Source organism: Mesoplodon bidens, assembly GCF_964165515.1.
Source record: "Mesoplodon bidens genome assembly, contig: HAP1_SCAFFOLD_81, whole genome shotgun sequence".
NCBI lineage: Eukaryota > Metazoa > Chordata > Mammalia > Artiodactyla > Ziphiidae > Mesoplodon > Mesoplodon bidens.
Window position 1 is genome coordinate 2,036,517 of NW_027672552.1, and position 18,980 is coordinate 2,055,496.

The window sequence follows — 18,980 nt, forward strand, 5'->3', positions numbered from 1 at the left end:
TTACTTTTAATCTTAAAATTCATTTACTCAATTAAATTCATTCTAATCTTAGTGAGTCCTGACAACACATAGAATTTCTTTCTAAAGATTACTTTTTCCCCAGAAATCTACAACTTTCTATATTCATATTAACTTGCCCTTTATTTTATTTCCTCTTTAGAAATAACCAGCTTTAAGACAAAATTACTTCCTTTTTCTTTAACAAAATAAATTCCTATTCTTCATACCTTCTTTTAATGAAAACACACCTCCTATTACCCTGTATACGAAAATGTTCTCATTATTTCTAGTGGCTTTAATTACATATTTAATTAGAATTCTCAAGTCTTAAAAACCTAAATTCCTAGTGAAAATTAAGAAGTAAGCAATTATGAGCTGTTCTTTACATTAGCATTCTGTAGATTGGCAAATTTATAAATAAATGCTATTTATAATTTCTAAAAATATGTACTTTCTTAGGGAAAATGTCTCAGTGTGACACCAAACATATTTATTAATAGTCTTAAATATCTTTACTTTCTCTGTAAAAGGAAGCCAATGTTTAGTAATTAATATTTCAGTATATTAGTTTATTTGGAAAAGGCCTCGATATTCAATGAATTCTCATCATTTAGCTTAATTTAGTTAAACTCTAAAATTTCAAGTTACTAAAACTTCCAGAAAAGCTATTTTTAAGTAGACATTCCTAAAACATAATTATTCCCAGAGTTCACCTAAAAACTCTTGTCTCATTTACTTCTATTTTATTCACTTGTTCTCAAAAATTATGTTTAGATTACCCAAGAAAACTTTATGAGACATTAGACCAAGTCAGCCATTATCCCAAATTTAATATTGAATATTTTTCAGATCACATGAATCTGAAATTCATTCAAGTTAGTTTCTTTTATATTTCTGAGAATTTCTGTAAGTGCTTAATTTCCTTTAAGTCAATTAAATAGAGCTCATTTACAAACTAACTTTGATAATACCATCCAAAGGAAAAGAGATATATTTATAATGTACACATGGACATACATACATTCCAGACAAACAGAGATCTCACAGTTTTCCTGCCTGAGTTTAAAAAGGACTCTTCTCCCTTTTTCCCCCTCAGTCTCAGGAATTGGCAATTGTATAGACAAGAGTGAGTGAGAGTACATTAGAGCCCAGGGTAGAACATTTACATTTCAAAGGCACAGGGAGAAAAATGTAAGTTCCTCCTAGTAAGATTTGTTTCCTTCTGGTCAGAAGAGTGAAGAGATACTTTTAACAAGCCAGCTTTTTCATATGCAAAAACAAGATTTAGAATGTCAAAAAGTGCCCCATCTGAGGCATTATTCTCCAGAGCCTAAAGAATACTGTGACCACATGATTTTTAGAAAAATATCCCCTTCTCCTTTTCATGGGTATGAGCCCACGAAACTAAGAGCTAAGAATTTCCCAATTCTGCAAAATACACTGTAGGGAATATAAGATGAAACAGAGCTCTGATTACCCATTCTCAGTTGTTTATGGCTGGTAATCTTAAAATCTCAAACAAACAAACAAATGTTGTCTCTCAGGGTTTCAAGCTCCTCAGCCCAAAAGGGAAAATCCCAACAAATGTTTAGCCACTGACAGACCCAGATGGCTAAGAGAATGAATACCCTGGTATTATCACACACAAGTTCCACTACTTACTAGAGAAATCTCAACCAGCAAAGCATGCGTCTTTTTCCCTTTACCACAGAAATCAAAAGTGCCATGGGCCAATGATGCCTGCTCAGTGGCAAGTGTTCAGGGCCATCTCTGAGACAAAGGTGCTCAAGCAGCTGCTGAGTCGTATCCATGAGCTGCCACTGGTCAGGGGCCAGTGTGCTATGGTTGAGATGCCCACTGAGGATGGTGGCCCCTTCATGGTTGCCAAAATTATTGCCAAACGAAACACAGATTCACTCACCCAATGCAGAGCAAAGCCAATCTACTGATACCAGTTGTGGTGAAGGAAAGTACAGTGTTTATTTGCAGGATGCGAAGCAAGGATAACAAGCAGCTAATGCTCAAAAGACCCAAACTCCCTGAAGACTTTTGGGCAAGTGTTTCTAAAGACAACATTAGGAGTGAGGGTCTCAGGGTGAATTATCAGTTCATGGACATTCTTTTGATTAGTTGGTGGAGAGGTGACAGGGTGATGTCTTGGGAACCTTAATCATCAGCCTTCTTTTTCCAACCAGTCTGGGACCTACATGCTTGTGATCAGCACGTAGTCAAATCCTCCATCAGGTGGAGAGCCTTAGTGTCTACAAAAAACACTCATGGGTCGTGGTCCAAACGTGGGTTGGAAAAGAATTTCCGGACACAAGGCAGAATGTAGAGAAGATAGAATTTATTAGAGGAAAGGGTCTCTGCCAGAACAGCAGGCTGACTTCCTAGTAGTCTGGGGGAGTCGACCCCAAACATGTGCTATTGATCAGTTTTTATAGCCAGAAATCAAAGGAATGGTTCATGGTGAAAACTTCATTTACTGATTGGTCGAGGCACATATACTTTCCTTCTATAGGGTGGCAGTGGGACAGGGAAGATGCCTTTTCTTATTTGGGACAGGTCTCATCGCCCAGCTGGGCTCAGGAATTTCATAACCATCACAACATGGTGGGGAGGGCAATTAAGGGTCTGATAAGGGGTGTAACGCTGACACTTTTTCAGAGAGGGTTGTCCTTTGTCCTTGAAGCACCATTGTCCTTGGAGCACCACATCAAGGATATGTGTCAGACTGTTATCTATATCCCTTGAGGAGAAAGGGATAGAGACAACACTGTTTTTCAATCTCTTGTTACTTTTCTTGCTTGACTGCTTTTCCTTTGTTTCTGAATTTGGTCAGTTCTATAATCATTAACTGCTCTTTGGAAATCAAGGGAGGCCTAGGAGACTAAAGCTTTGTTCTACAAACAAGAAGCAGGGAACACTGGGAGTCTGTCACTGGGAAGGCCTCACAGGATCCTACTCAGTTTCACAATCATGAATAAAGTTGTTTCTATGAACGTTCATGTACAAATTTTGTGTGGACATATTTTTCTCATTTAAATTCCTAGGGGGTGAAATTAGGGGGTTGTATTAATGCCAAACTGTTTTCCAAAGTAGTACATCATTTCACATTTTCTTCAGGAATGTATGAGACTTCTGGTTGTTCTCCATCCTTACTAACATTTGATGCTACCAATCTTTTTAATTTTAGTCATTCTAGTAGATGTGAAGTTATTTGCATTGTGGTTTTAATTTTTCTTTGATGACTAATAATGCTGAACATTTTAAAATGTTGCTTATTTACCATTCATGTGTCTTCTTTGGTTAAGTGTCTTATTAAATTTTTGGCCCAATTTAAATTAAATTGTTTGTCTACTAAGTAGTGTTTTAGTAAAAGCTGGAGAAGAAGCAAGTTTGGCTGGATTACAGAAAACAAGGGGGAGAGTGGTAGGAATGAGGCCAAGAGAGACATGGGAGAAGGGGAGAACAGATCAAAAAGGACTTTGAGGCCTTGGTGAGAACTTTGGATTTATTGTAATTAAATTGAATTCACTGGATGATTTTGAGTCTAGAGTGGCACAATCAGGCTTAAATTTTAAGGGACCACTTTGGCAGCTCTGTGAACAGGCCAGAGGAACGGGAGTAAACACAGGATAGACTAGGAGGTTATTGCAGCAGTCAGAAAGAGAGAAACTGGTTAGTTGCAGTTCTGAATGACCTTTCCCCTCACTCTTGTTCCTGACATTCCAAACTGCATAATTTCAGATGTGGAAGACTGAGAAATTTCCTGGATTTTCTCAACAAAATATTGACTTACTCAAGGCCTTTAAGTGGAACACACTCTACTGAGGGTTGAGAGAAAGCTGACAATAGTGGCTTGCCTAGCTTAACTCCGTGGTTATGGTTGTTAGTTGTGGCTGCAATATTATGGTTGTGTGACTCTTTGGTTAGTATTCACTTTCTCCATCTTGGAATATACGTTTGATGAGGATGGAAAAATGATCTCTCTTTTTAACTCACCATTGTAGCCTCAGTTTGAGCACAGTGCCTGCCAATTAGCATTTAGTCAATGGGTTTTTTTGTAGGGGAGTGAATGTGTGTATGTGTGAGGGAGAGAGAGAAGAGGGGCAGAAACAGAGAGGGGGAAGAGACAGCCATAGGGACAGGGGAACAAGTCCATATTGCAAAAGAACAGGACAATATTTTCTGTGAGTAGAATGCTCAGAGCCTGTGTACTGTGTTCTTTTCTACTTTCTCAGGTTAGATTTATCACTTCATAAATTTTCTTTATCTTATCCAAAATGAATCTACATTTTTTTTTCTTATAAGTATAAAGAGAAAGATTTTTGGGGGGGGAAATTTTTAATGTCTCACTACAATTCAAGTACCATACATGTCTCTTTCTATTATTTGTATATCTTGAAAATATACCAGCATTATTGTCTAACACAAAGGAGGCACTAAATAAAAGTTTTTCTTTGAAACATTGGTACTATAAATTATAAGAGACAGGAGCCATGTTTTCACAGCTCTGTTTCTTGAGCACCCAGCCCAACGGTATTGTGGAGATGCAATAACAATCACCATGAGCACAGGTCACTGCTGACAAAGGGACTTGCTTTCTCTCTAAACCATTTGACTTTGTTGGTGCCCAGGGCAGGATGCTCCAAAATATGCCTCAGTGGAATATTACTTTGAATTAAAGTTACTGAAGAAATGACTGATGCAAGAGAGACACACTGACCTTCCTATCTGTCTCCATGAAAGCAGGAAATTAATATCTCATGTGAATGGTGCCCTCCCTCTACCAGGAGGTAGAAAGACATCATTAGCACCAGAGATAGGGAATGCAGGGTGAAGAAGGCTGTATAAACCTTGTTACTTCTTTAACTCAAGAAGGTTGGCAGGGACATTTCTTCCTCCTCAACAGCTGACAAGACAACCAGGAGGCTGGCTAAACCCTGCTTCCCACCACAAGACTGCTGCAGCTGAGAGATCCTAGGACACATGACAAAGGCCAGCAGAAGGTAAAAGTTCTTATCTCCTCAACTTCCCAGGCCTGTAAGGTCTGGTGGGAGGGAAAGTGCTTAAGAGTCTCCTTTTCTCTCTCTCTAAATTTAGATTAGCAGAAGAAAATACTTATGGAGCAAGATCCTTGTGTCATAGAAAATCTGGTTTTTGGAAATGAGTAATCTCGTCTCAGTTTTTCTTAATCCTTTCCTCCCAGAGATAGTCACTGTTTTTCTTTGTCTCTGTCTCCTGAGTCATGTTTCATAAGAAGAAAGAACCATAGGGCAGAGTACAGGCATAGGCCCTATAAGCCTGCTGTTGGAGACAGCCTCACAGACTGGTGAGTTAACAGTTCTCTCCAGTCCAGTGCCTATTAAGACAAACTTTGCTGTCAGTCCTCTATATAAAAACTGGATGAGATTTTTCCTTCTGTATTTTTCTATGTCCTAGAGAGTTTGGCTTTTTGTCCAGTGAGAATATTCTCTCTGGTCTCCACCATCTGGATGGTGTATTTACTGGGGTGCATCTGGTAACCAGTTGAATTGACTGGGGTTCTGAGACACAAAGTCATAAACAGCACACTCTAGTCTTGTTGTGCCAGCTGTCAGAGGAGTTTGTCCTAAGGGGACCCAGTCCATAAGGGGCCTTTGTTGTTTCAACCTTCATTACCTTGTAAGTGTTGGAAAAGTCCCATTCCAGCAGCATATGCCTGATGTCAGAGATTAGTAGGTTTGGGATCAGAGGTGCCTCAAATTCCCAGGAGAGACCAGGGACACAGTTTGCATTATACCACCCTTACTGCCTGTGCAATGAAGGCCTTTGCTTTCTTAGATTATCCTTGGAAATGAATTTTCACATTATAGGGGCTATACCATCCGTGCCCTCTCCATCTGAAAGTATGCTTATTTCATCCATGGTAACGATTTATTCTAAGCCTGAAAAGTTACCTCTGGGTCGTTCCATAAAAAGCCTTACTGATTTGAGTCACTATTTGAAATTAATGAAAGGTCTTACTCCTCAATGGCCAGATGATGGCTCCTTTAAATTTGCTGTATTTAAAAGATTAAAGATTAAAAGATTGAGAGCTCTCATCATAAACAGCTGTCATATTGGTATTTATGGAAGGATCAAATTGAAAGGAAAAATAATGTATAACAGCTAGCCTTAGGGAATCGTTATTAAGATGAAATAACTGAAATTAGACTTAAAATAAAGATCCAACGTGAATTCCCCTTTTTAAGAAAAATTTTAAAAATTGCCCCATCTCCTCAGCAATTCCTTAGGCCCTCCTACAAATACTTAGGAAAAGATCAGTTAGAAGCCAATATTCAAGAGCTAATAGAAACAATTATCTTTGTCTTCCAAATCTCTACAAAACCAGAAATGCAACTTAGGAACAAGTCAAGGCCCATTTATCTTCACCAACCCTGAAACCTATTCCTCTCAAATTCTTGTAGATATTATAAAAGTTGAGGATAATTGGAGCAAAATTGTCCTGTACTTAAGAAGAAAAAGTTTTTAAAATAATAATTACCCTGAGACTTATGATAATAGAAAAATACACTCCAAAACTCACAGAAGAAAATTTACATTTTTTTCTCTGTCCCTTAAAGTTATAAATCTTACCATGTCTTTGAAATGTAAACACAGCCACATTGCCTGAGACTGAGCCCAGATTATCTCAATTGTTAGAACCTGAAACTAAAATTTAAAGAAAAAAAAGGAAAGAGGTGTTTTTTTTAAACAAAAACCACCAAAAAAACCCTCTCTTGCTCAAACTCTAAATCACAGTCTCCTTAAAATTGTTTATCAAGGGCAAGTACACTTAAAGGGCAAGAAGACTTAAGAGTCTTCTCCATAGCTAATAAAAGACTGTAGCTATCTGAGTAAACTTAATTTATTCCAACAAGCAATCTAAAAATTCTCAAAAATATAACAAAAACGAATACAAATATTTTTCAAATTCACATGATCTTGGATAATTTTTGGTAAGTAAAATCTAGTTGAGGTTTAATGGTTTAATTAATACAGACATATCTTAAGAGTTATCAGCATTAAGTATAATAGCTTTATGCTATGTAGTTTTACTAAAAGTCAAATAAGCTCATGTTATCTCTTTTACAAAATTTCTCAGAAAACAGTAATAATAATAATAATTTAAGATGATGGCTAACACTACTTTAACATCTTATGAAATTGTCATGAGTAATCTGAGTGATTGTTAAGAACAAATTAATTAAATAGACATAAGATAAGAATTCTTTTAGGTAAACTTTTTTTAGCAATAATTGTTTTTGCTATGTCAACTTAAATAGTTTTCTAAATGTCTTTGATAAATTGTACCCTTAGAGTTTTGCTAAGTTAAATTAAATGAATTGAATGTCTAGATCATTTCCAACTGAGACAAAATATTGAAATATTAATTGCTGCACGAGTCTAAGTTTACCTACTTTTTTTTTTTTTTTTGGTGTTACGCGGGCCTCTCACTGTTGTGGCCTCTCCCGTTGCGGAGCACAGGCTCCGGACGCGCAGGCCCAGCGGCCATGGCTCACGGGCCCAGCCGCTCCGCGGCATGTGGGATCCTCCTGGACCGGGGCACGAACCCGTGTTCCCTGCATTGGCAGGCGGACTCTCAACCACTGTGCCACCAGGGAAGCCCAAAGTTTACCTACTTTTGACCTCTTATTACACACTAAATATGTTTGGTTCTATTAGTAAACATGTCTTGTGCTTCATTAAAAGCTTGTACTATGGGGCTTCCCTGGTGGTGCAGTGGTTGAGAATCTGCCTGCCAATGCAGGGGACACGGGTTCGAGCCCTGGTCTGGGAAGATCCCACATGCCGCAGAGCAACTGGGTCTGTGAGCCACAATTACTGAGCCTGCGCGTCTGGAGCCTGTGCTCTGCAAGAAGAGAGGCCGTGATAGTGAGAGGCCCGCACACCGCGATGAGGAGTGGCCCCCACTTGCCAAAACTAGAGAAAGCCCTCGCACAGAAACGAAGACCCAACACAGCCATAAATAAATAAATAAATAAATTAAAAAAAAAAAAGCTTGTACTATGAAGTAGAATATGTTTCTAGAAATTATGAAATGTATTTATAAGTCTGCCAAGCCACAAAATACTTACACAGTTAATAATTTTTAACTTTATCTTTACAAAAAAATTAAAGCTTCAAAGGATTAAGAATTGTAAATAATATATGTGGTTAAAGCTACTAGGAATTATAAGGAAATTAGAATATGTTTGGGGGTAAGAAAAAGTGTAAGCTATGGAGATGTTTTTGTTCATGTAAAAACTTTGTTAAGTGATTTTTGTCCTAAAGCTGGTAACTTCTAAATGGGAAAGAGAACAAGGGACAAATCAAAATGGGCAGAGAAAGTTGTGAGAGGTTTGTTAAAAAGGAATCTTTAGAAAGGAATTTTATGTGTAGTCAGGTCTAAGATTGGAATGAATTTAATAAAGTGATTGAGTTTTAATATCCAAAGTAAGCTGGTAGAAAATTAAAATTTGTTTTTTCTCTCTTTTTGCAAAATTTTCTTAACTATTGGTCTGCTCTTAATGAGAAATTGTAAACAAAGACTTTTTTTACATTTAATGTAATCTGTCTAGCAAAACAAATATTGTACATTTTGTCTTGATGAGTCTGATAATTTTGAAGAAAAACTGAGTGCTTTCAATATTAAAAGAGCTAAGTCTTTTTACACTATTTAACTGTCTGTATTTACATGTGAATCTTTGCCACTTTGATTAAATTGATAACTAAATATTAATTCACAGTGACATATGATCATATTTGACAAAGTGTTTTAAAACATTTTTATTTTTGAAAAAGTAGATTTTCCCCTAAGTCAAATTCTAAATGAAGTCTTATGGACCTGGAAATAATGTTCAGGTTTTCCAGAGGCCCCTTGGAACACCCTCAAAGATTTGTTTTATCTTATTAGAAAAGAGAGCTATGAAACTCATTAGGCTTATTTGGTATGTTACTTACATGGGAAGCATTGCTAAATAAATGATCATCAACTCTAGGTTATATCATAAGGGTGAATGTTATTAATATAAATGTTCTCGAAAGTATATGAAATTCCTAAAATTGGATATGTCCTAGTATAATGTTATCAGTCATAATTCTAGTTATTATCTTAAATGTTTTGTGTCACAGAGATAAATTTTCTTGTCAATTCCATTAGAATGAATCAAATTTTTAGTAATGGCTATTTGTCTTTCATTACTTAGACAATGGTTTTACTCAGATGCTTTTACAAAAGCTTCCTGAAAATGTGTTTCATGTTCAGAGAAATTCATGGAAAAGGATCTAACAAGTATTCTAGAACACAAGTTTCTGATGAATTTCAAATCATTACACTGAACTGAGTAAGAATTTACAAAACCCTAATGGAGAAATTGACGGTTTCATAAAACTTCTAACAAAAGATCAAACAAAACAAGAATTAATTCCATGGGACTAAGTAAACTGAAGAAGATGGTTATAATATTTTATGATTTAAAAAATAAATTTATTTAGTTTATTTATTTTTGGCTGCATTGGGTCTTTGTTGCTGTGTGTGGGCTTTCTCTAGTTGCAGCGAATGGCAGCTACTCTTCGTTGTGGTGCGTGGGCTTCTCATTGCAGTGGCTTCCCTTGTTGTAGAGCATGGGCTCTAGGTGCATGGGCTTCAGTAGTTGTGGCTCATGGGCTTTAGTAGTTGTGGCTCATGGGCTCTAGAATACAGGCTCAGTAGTTGTGGCACGTGGGCTTAGTTGCTCTGCGGCATGTGGGATCTTCCTGGACCAGGGTTTGAACCCATGTCCCTTGCACTGGCAGGCAGATTCTTAAACACTGTGCCACCAGGAAAGCCCCATTTTATGGTTTGTTTTTCGTGGTACGCGGGCCTCTCACTGTTGTGGCCTCTCCCGTTGTGGAGCACAGGCTCCGGACGCGCAGGCTCAGCGGCCATGGTTCACAGGCCCAGCCGCTCCACGGTATGTGGGATCCTCCCAGACCGGGGCACGAACCCGGGTCCCCTGCATCACAGGCACACTCTCAACCACTGCACCACCAGGGAAGCCCTATGATTTTTACATTTGAAACATTGCTGTTATTTTTTTTTTAAGTTTTGTTTCTCCAAATGTAGGAAAATTTGTTTTTCTCTCTTAAGCTTAGAGCAGTTTGGTAAATTATACCCTTGTAAGCAAAATTGAATCATTTGTCTTTTTCTCCCTACCCGATTCCTCCAGAATTCAGAAGCTTTCAGTGAACATTTTTATTTTCTTGGCAATATAGTTATTTGCATAATTTCAATAAGAATCTGTTCTCCTTATAATAGTACATAATTGCAAACATTGATTATATTACTAAAGTTCTGCCTAGAATGTCATATTTGAGAGAGATATACATAAACTTAGGTTTGACCAAACAGCTTTAAGAAACTAAGGTTGACTTCATGGAGCCAATAAAGCCCCTTGGGAAAATAGTGTGGTACCTTGCTTAGAGTTCCCAGCAGCCTTACAAGCTGAGTAAGGAAGGTCACTTCCTGGCAAATGCAAGAACCTCAGAATATTTGGGGGACATTGAGGAGAAGAATTCACCCAAATCTATAGATGTCAAATGATTGGCTTGGCTTCTTAACCTCAAGGGACTATTAAAAGTTTAATCTGGAGATTCCTTATAAAAAGTTCCAGCAAAGCAGATTTAAAAGAGCCTATATGGGAGATTTCCCTCTAACCCTGGAGATATTCTGCAGAGATAGTGGTTGACCAGAGGTAAAACCTGAAGTCCTTCATGAATTTCAATCAAAATTGAACTTTAAGAAGCGAGAACTCCTCACAGTGACATTCAGGAGAGAGGGTAGAGACAAAGATGGCAGAGTAGAAGGACGTGAGCTCACCTCCTCTCATGAAACCACCCAAATCACAACGAACTGCTGAACAACCATCAACAAAAAAGACTTGAACATACAAAAAAGACATTCTACATCCAAAGACAAAGAAGCAGCTACAACTAGATGGTAGGAGGGGTGCTTTTGTGATATAATCAAATCTCATACCTGCTGGGTGGGTGACCCAGAAAGTGGAAAATAATCATCATATCACAGAGGTTTTCCCACAGGAGTGAGAGTTCTGAGACCCACGTGAGGCTCCTCAGCCTGGGGACATGGCAATGAGAGGAGGAGATCCCAGAGCATTTGATCTTGAAGGCCAGTGGGACTTGAGGGCAGGAGCTCCACAGGATTGGGGGAAAGAGACTCCACTTTAGGAGGGTGCACACAAGGTTTCATGTGTACTGGGACTCAGGGCAAAGCAGTAACTCCATAAAAGCTTGGGCCAGACCTACCTGAGGGTCTTGGAGGGTTTCCTGGGGAGGAAGAAGTTGGCTGTGGCTCACTGTGGGGGCAAGAACACTGGTGGCAGAGGACCCAGGGAATATTTTTTGGTGTGAGCTTTCCTGGAGGTCACCATTTGGGCACTGAGACCTGGCCCCACCCAATAGCCTGCAGTCTCCAGTTCTGGGATGCCTCAGGGCAAACAACCAACAGGGTGGGAACACAGACCCTCCCATGAGCAGACAGGCTGCCTAAATTTATTCTGATCGCACAGCCGCCTCTAAACACCACTTGACACAGCCCTGCCCACCAGAGGGAGAAAACCCAGCTCCACTCACCAGTGGGCAGGCACCAGTCCCTACCACCAGGAAGACTGCACAAGCTCCTGGACCAACCTCACCCATCAGGCGGCAGGCACCAGAAGTGAGAGGAGCCAAGATCCTGCAGCCTGAGGAAAGGAGGCTACAAACACAGAAGGCAGAGAAATGTGTTCCAGATGAAGGAACATCATCAAACTCTGGAAGAACACCTAAGTGAAGTGGAGATGATAGGCAATCTTCCTGAAAAAGAATTCAGAGTAATGATAGTAAAGATGATACAAGTAACTGGAAAAAGAATGGAGGCACAGACCAAGAACATAGATGAAATTTTTAACAAAGAGCCAGAAGTTTTAAAAAACAGAGATAAACAATAACTGAAATGAAAAATACTCTACAAGTAATCAATAGCAGAATAAATGAGGCAGAAGAATAAATAAGTGAGCTGGTAGACAGATTGGTGAAAATCACTGCTTTGGAACCGAATAAAGAAAAAACATGAAAACAAATGAGGACAGTCTAAGAGACCTCTGGGACAACATTAAATGTGCCAACATTCACATTATAGGGGTCCCAGAAGGAGAAGAGAGAGACAGAGGGGCTGAAAAAATATTTGAAGAGATAATAGCCAAAAACTTCCCTAACATGGAAAAGGAACAGTCACTCAAGTCCAGGAAGCACAGAGAGTCAAATACAGGACAAACCCAAAGAGGAACATGCCAACACACATGAATGAAATTGACAAAAATTAAAGACAAAGAAAACATTAAAAGCAACAAGAGAAAAACAACAAATAGCATACAAGGAAACCCCAGTGAGCTTATCAGCTGATTTTTTCAGCAGAAACTCTGCAGGCCAGAAGGGAGTGGCCCAATATATTTACAGTGATGAAAGGCAAAAACCTACGACCAAAAATACTCTACCCAGCAAGGCTCTTATTCAGACCTGACAGAGAAATCAAAAGCTTTATAGACAAACCAAAGCTAAGAGAATTCAGCACCATCAAACCAGCTTTACAACAAATGCTAAAGGAACTTCTCTAGATGAAAAAGAAAATGCCACAACTAGAAAAAAAGAAAATTATGAATGGGAAAGCTCACCATTAAAGGCAAACATACAGTAAAGGTAGCAAATCATCCACTCACAAATATGATATCAAAACAAGCAATCATGAGAAGAGGAGAGTACAAATGCAGGATATTGGAAATGCATTTGAAATTAAGAGGCCAGCAACTTAAAGCAACTTTTCATATATATATATATATATATACACTATGCTATATCAAAACCTCATGGGAAATGCAAACCAGAAATCGACAATAGATACACAAAGAAAAAGCAACCAAAATGCAACACTAAAGATGGTCATCAAACCACAAGGGAAGAGAACAAAAGAGGAAGGGAAGAAAAAAGAGCTACAAAAACAAACCCAAAACAATGAACAAAATGACAATAAGAACATACATATTGATAATTACATTAAAAGTAAAGAGACTAAATGCTCCAACCAAAAGACATAGACTGGCTGAACAGATACAAAAGCAAGAACCATATATATGCTGCCTACTAGAAACTCACTTTAGATCTAGACACCCACACAGACTGAAAGTGAGAGGGTAAAAGAAAGGTATTCCATACAAATGGAAATCAAAGGAAAGCCAGAGTAGCAATAGTCATATCAGACAAAGTAGACTCTAAACTAAAGACTGTAACAAGGACCAAGAAGGACACTGCATAATGATCAAGGAATCAATCCAAGAAGAAGATTCAACAATTGTAAATATATATTCACCCAACATAGGAACGCCTCAATATATAAGGCAAATGCTAATAGCCATAAAAGGAGAAATTGACAGTAACACAATAGTATTGGGGGATTTTAACACCCCACTTTCATCAATGCACAGATCATCCAGACAAAATCAATATGAAAACACAGGCCTTGAATGATACATTCGGCCAGAAGGACTTAATTGATATTTAGAGAGCATTCCATCTGAAAGCAACCGAATACACATTCTCCTCAAGTGCACACGAAACATTCTCCAGGATAGATCACACGCTGCGCCACAAAGTGAGCCTTGGTAAATTTAAGAAAATTGAAATGATATGAAGCACCTATTCCAAACACAATGCTATGAGATTAGAAATCAACTACAAGAAAAAAACTGTAAAAAACACAAATACATGGAGGCTAAACAATATGCTATAAGCAACCAATGTATCACTGAAGAAATCAAAGCAAAAATTAAAACATACCTACGAATGAAAACAAAAACACGAAGATCCAAAACCTATGGGATGTAGCAGAAGCATTTCTAAGAGGGAAGTTTATAGTGATAAAATCTTACCTCAGGAAACAAGAAAAATCTCAAATAAACAGCCTAACGTTATACGTAAAGCAACTAGAGAAAGGAGAACAAACAAAACCCAAATTAAGTAGAAGGAAAGAAATCATATAGATCAGAGCAGAAATAAATGAGAGACAAAGAAAACAGTAGGAAAGATCAATGAAACTAGAAGCTGGTTCTTTGAAAAGATAAACAAAATTGATAAACCATTAGCCAGCATCATCAAGAAAAAAATGGGGAGAGCTCAAAGCGATAAAATTAGAAATACAAAAGAAGTTACAATGGACACCACAGAAATACAAAAGCTCATAAGAGATTACTACCAGAAACTATATGCCTGTAAAATGCACAACCTAGAAGAAATGGACAAATTCTTCGAAAGGTACAACCTTCGAAGACTGAACCAGGAAGAAATAGAAAATATGAACAGACAAATCACAAGTCCTGAAATTGAAACTGTGATGAAGAAACTCCAACAGGGCATCCCTGGTGGCGCAGTTGTTAAGAAACCACCTGCCAAGGCAGGGGACACAGGTTCGAACCCTGGTCCAGGAAGATCCCACATGTCACAGAGCAACTAAGCCCGTGGGTCACAACTACTAAGCCTGCTCTCTAGAGCCCACGAACCACAGCTGCTGAGCCTGCATGCCACAACTACTGAAGCTCACGTGCCTAGATCCCATGCTCTGCAACAAGAGAAACCACCACAATGAGTAGCCCATGCACCACAATGAAGAGTAGCCCCTGCTTGCCACAACTAAAAAAAGAAAGCCTACATACAACAACAAACACCCAATGCAGCCAAAAATAAAATAAATAAATAAATTTACTTTTCAAATTTATTAAAATTTATTTTAAAAAAAGAAGCTCCCAACAAACAAAAGTCCAAGATCAGATGGCTTCACAGGTGAATTCTATCAAGCCTTTAGAGAACACTAAACACCTGTTCTTCTGAAACTATTCCATAAAATTTCAGAAGAAGAAACATTCCCAAACTCATCCTATGAGGCCATAATCACCCTGATACCAAAACCAAACAAAGGTACTACAAAAAAAGAAAAAATAAGTCCATATCACTGATGAACATAGACTCAAAAATCATTTACAAAATACTAGCAAAGTGAATCCAACAACGCATTAAAAGGCTCAGACACCATGATCAAGTGGGATTTATCCCAAGGATGCAAGGATTTTTCAATCTCCACATATCAATCAGTGTGATACACCACATCAATGAATTCAGTAAAGTCACAGAATACAAAATTAATACACAGAAATCTCTTTCATTCCTATACACTAAAAACAAAAGATCAGAAAGAGAAATTATGGAAGGAATCCCATTTACCATCACATCAAAAAGAATAAATACCTATGAATAAATCTACCTAAGGAGACAAAAGGCCTGTACTCTGAAAACTCTAAGATGCTGATGAAAGAAATCAAAAGTGATACAAACAGATGGAGAGATATACCATGCGCTTGGATTGGAAGAATCAATACTGTCAAAATGACTATACTACTTAAGGCAATCTACAGATTCAATGCAATCCCTATTAAATTACCAGTGGAATTTTTTTTTTTAGATTTTTTTCATGTGGACCATTCTTAAAGTCTTTATTGAATTTGTTACAATATTGCTTCTGTTTTATGTTTTTGTTTTTGTTTTTTTCTGTGTTTTTTTGGTTGCATGGCATGTGGGATCCCAACTCCCTGACCAGGGATCAAACCTGCATCCTCCTCATTGGAAGGTGAAGTCCCAACCACCGGACCGCCAGGAAAGCCACCACCAATGGCATTTTTCACAGAACTAGAACAGAAAATTTTAAACTGTGTATAGAAACACAAACCCCCAAATCGCCAAAGCATACTATGAAAGCAAAATGGAGCTGGAGGAATCAGGCTCACTGTCTTCAGACTATATTACAAAGCTACAGTAATCAGTATGGTACTTGCACAAAAACAGAAATATAGATCAATGGAACACAATAGAAAGCCCAGAAATAAACCCACACAACTATGGTCAATTAATCTATGACAAAGGAGGCAGGAATATATAATGGAGAAAAGACAGTCTCTTCCATAAGTGGTGCTGGGAAAACTGGACAGCTACATGTAAAAAAATGAAATTAGAACAATTTTCTAACATCACAGACAAAAATAAACTCAAAATGCATTAAAGACCTAAATGTAAGACTGGATATTATAAAACTCTTAGAGGAAAATCCAGGCAGAACACTCTTTCACAGCAGCAATATCTTTTTGGATCCACCTCCTAGAGGAAAGAAAACAAAAACTAAAATAAACAAATGGGACCTAATCAAACTTCAAAGCTTTTGCACAGCAAAGGAAACCATAAACAAAACAAAAAGACAACCTACAGAATGGGAGAAAATATTTGCAAATGATGAGACTGACAATGGAATAATCTCCAAAGTATACAAATAGCTCATGCAGCTCAATATCAAAAAAGCAGACAACCCAATCAAAAAATGGACAGAAGATCTAAATAGACATTTCTCCAAAGAAGACATACTGATGGGCAAAAAGCACATGAAAATCTGCTCAACATCACTAATTATTAGAGAAATGCAAATCAACACTACAATGAGGTATCACCTCACACCAGTCAGAGTAACCGTCATCAAAAAGTCTACAAACTGTAGACTACAAAAATGTTGGAGAGGGTGTGGAGAAAAGGAGTCCTCCTGCACTGTTGGTGGGAATGTAAATTGGTTCAACCACTATGGAGAATATTATGGGATTCCTTAAAAAACTAAAAATAGAAGTACCATATGATCCAGCAATCCTACCCTTAGGCATGTATCTGGAGAAAATTGTACTTCCAAAAGATACATGCACCCCAGTGTTCAGTGCAGCACTATTCACAATAACCAGGATATGAAAGCAATTTAAATGTCCATTGACAGATGGATGGATAAAGAAGATGTGGTACATATATACAATGGAATATTACTCAGCCATAAAAATGAGTGAAGTAATGCCATTTGCAGTAACATGAATTGACGTAGAGATTATCATACTAAGTGAAGTAATTCAGAGAAAGACAAATATCATATGATATCACTTATCTGTGGAATCTGAAAAAAATGATACAAATGAACTTAATTACAAAAGAGAAACAGACTCACAGACTTAAAAAACAAACTTATGGTTACTAAAGGGAAAAGGTATGGGGAGGGATAAATTAGGAGTTTGGATTCACATATACACACTACTATATATAAAATAGATAATCAACAAGACCCTACTGTATAGCAAAGGGAACTCTACTCACTATTCTGTAATAACCTATATGGCAAAAGAATCTGAAAATGAATGGATATATGTATATGTATAACTGAATCATTTTGCTGTACACCTGAAACTAATTCAACATTGTAAATCAACTATACTTCAATATAAAATAAAAATTAAATTAAAAAAAGAGATTAAAAAAAGAAGTGTCTTCCAATGCAAGGATCAGATCAAAGAACATGAATGGAATATTCCTACTGGGACGATTAGGAGGATAACACATCCTTGGTAGGTGCAGAGCCTGTTCACTTATCCTCTGACTTTCCTTGTTCCCTTTCTCCACTACATCCTATTAAGCAGATAAAAACTTTGAGAAAGCTGCCTCTTCCTTCACCAATGCCAAGAAGGACAAACTCAAAGAGCCATTTTCTGTCTGTCTTCCTCTGATGTTGCTTCTTCATGTTTAAGCTATTGGGAGGAGAGAGAGGCAATAAATTCTCTTAATAAAAGCAAAAAATAAAAATAAAAAATAAGCCTATATGGTCAGTCACAATCCTTGCTATACTTATATAAATAAGACCAAGTTTATTGAATCTAGACTTATTTTGCAAACAAATTTGTCTTAATTTGGCTATCTTTGATAGAAATGAGGGTGATTTTAGAGAGAAAAATTATCTTTCGATAGAAACCAAAATACGTATTGTGGATATTAGATTCTAGTGCTATTAATTTTCCTTGAAGTTTTGTTAATTACCTGAAAACTGGACTGTGTTCTGAATTTTTCTAGTTTCCTCCACTACCTGACTACAACTCTCCAAACTAGTGTTTCCAAATTTTCTCCCACCCTTTTAACTTGGAATCATTGAAACTAAAACTGCCTTTTTTTCTGAAGTCCTGCATACTGAAGGTAGATATCTTAATATAAACTTCAGAGAAATCTCCACAGCAGCTCATGTTTAGACAGTCTTCTTCGTTCCTGTTGCTATATGGACCACTCAGAAAGTTTACCTGAACATCTGATGGACATTCAAACTACAAAAGATGCTTTAACCCTGACATTTAGAGATCTTCTCAACTGTCTACCCTCAGAACTCAAAAACTGGATGAAATTTGCCTCCATTAGTAACCATTGTTTTTTTTGTCTCCATAGCAATGCCTCTTATTCAATACCTGATTGCTTGTACAGTAAGCTTAACTTCTACTTGGAAATACTGCTTTGGAAGAGAAAATTACGGTAAAATGATCATATGGATGGACTCTAATCCAATATGACTTGTATCTTTATAAGGGGGGAATACTAGAACACAGACATGCACAGACTGAGGGGCAACCATGTGAGGACACAGCGAGAAGGTAGCCATCAAAGGAGAGAGACCTCAAAGAAACTAAACTTGATACTTTGATCTTGGACTTCTAGCCTCTAGAGCTATGAGAAAATATATTTTTGTTGTTTAAGCCACCTAGTAGCCAGTGTGGTATTTTGTTATGGCAGCCCTAGCAAACAAATACAATCACTATTAGGGAAAAAAAAAATCATGTGCTTTGTTATTCCAGTAGAATGATTTTAACACTGATTACTTCTTACCTTGAGATTATAAAAGACAGTGATAAACATTACTGTAGAGCATATATGAGTTGTGTCCTATGAAACAAAGGTAGTTAACAAACACCTCTCAGCTGTAGATGATGCCATGTGTTCATCTGATCAGCAAGAGGACATGAGTGGAAGGGAGAACC

General features: G+C 37.6%; 1 long non-coding RNA gene across 1 annotated transcript in view; it reads left to right on the forward strand.

Moving 5' to 3' along the window:
* LOC308610059 overlaps positions 1-18,469 on the forward strand; it is a 31,821-nt gene extending 13,352 nt beyond the window's left edge. The window contains exons 2-3 of the long non-coding RNA XR_014014415.1: positions 4,916-5,012; positions 18,394-18,469. This is a non-coding gene — a long non-coding RNA (uncharacterized lncRNA). The remainder of the gene's footprint in view (positions 1-4,915; positions 5,013-18,393) is intronic.
* Positions 18,470-18,980: the final 511 nt, after the last annotated feature.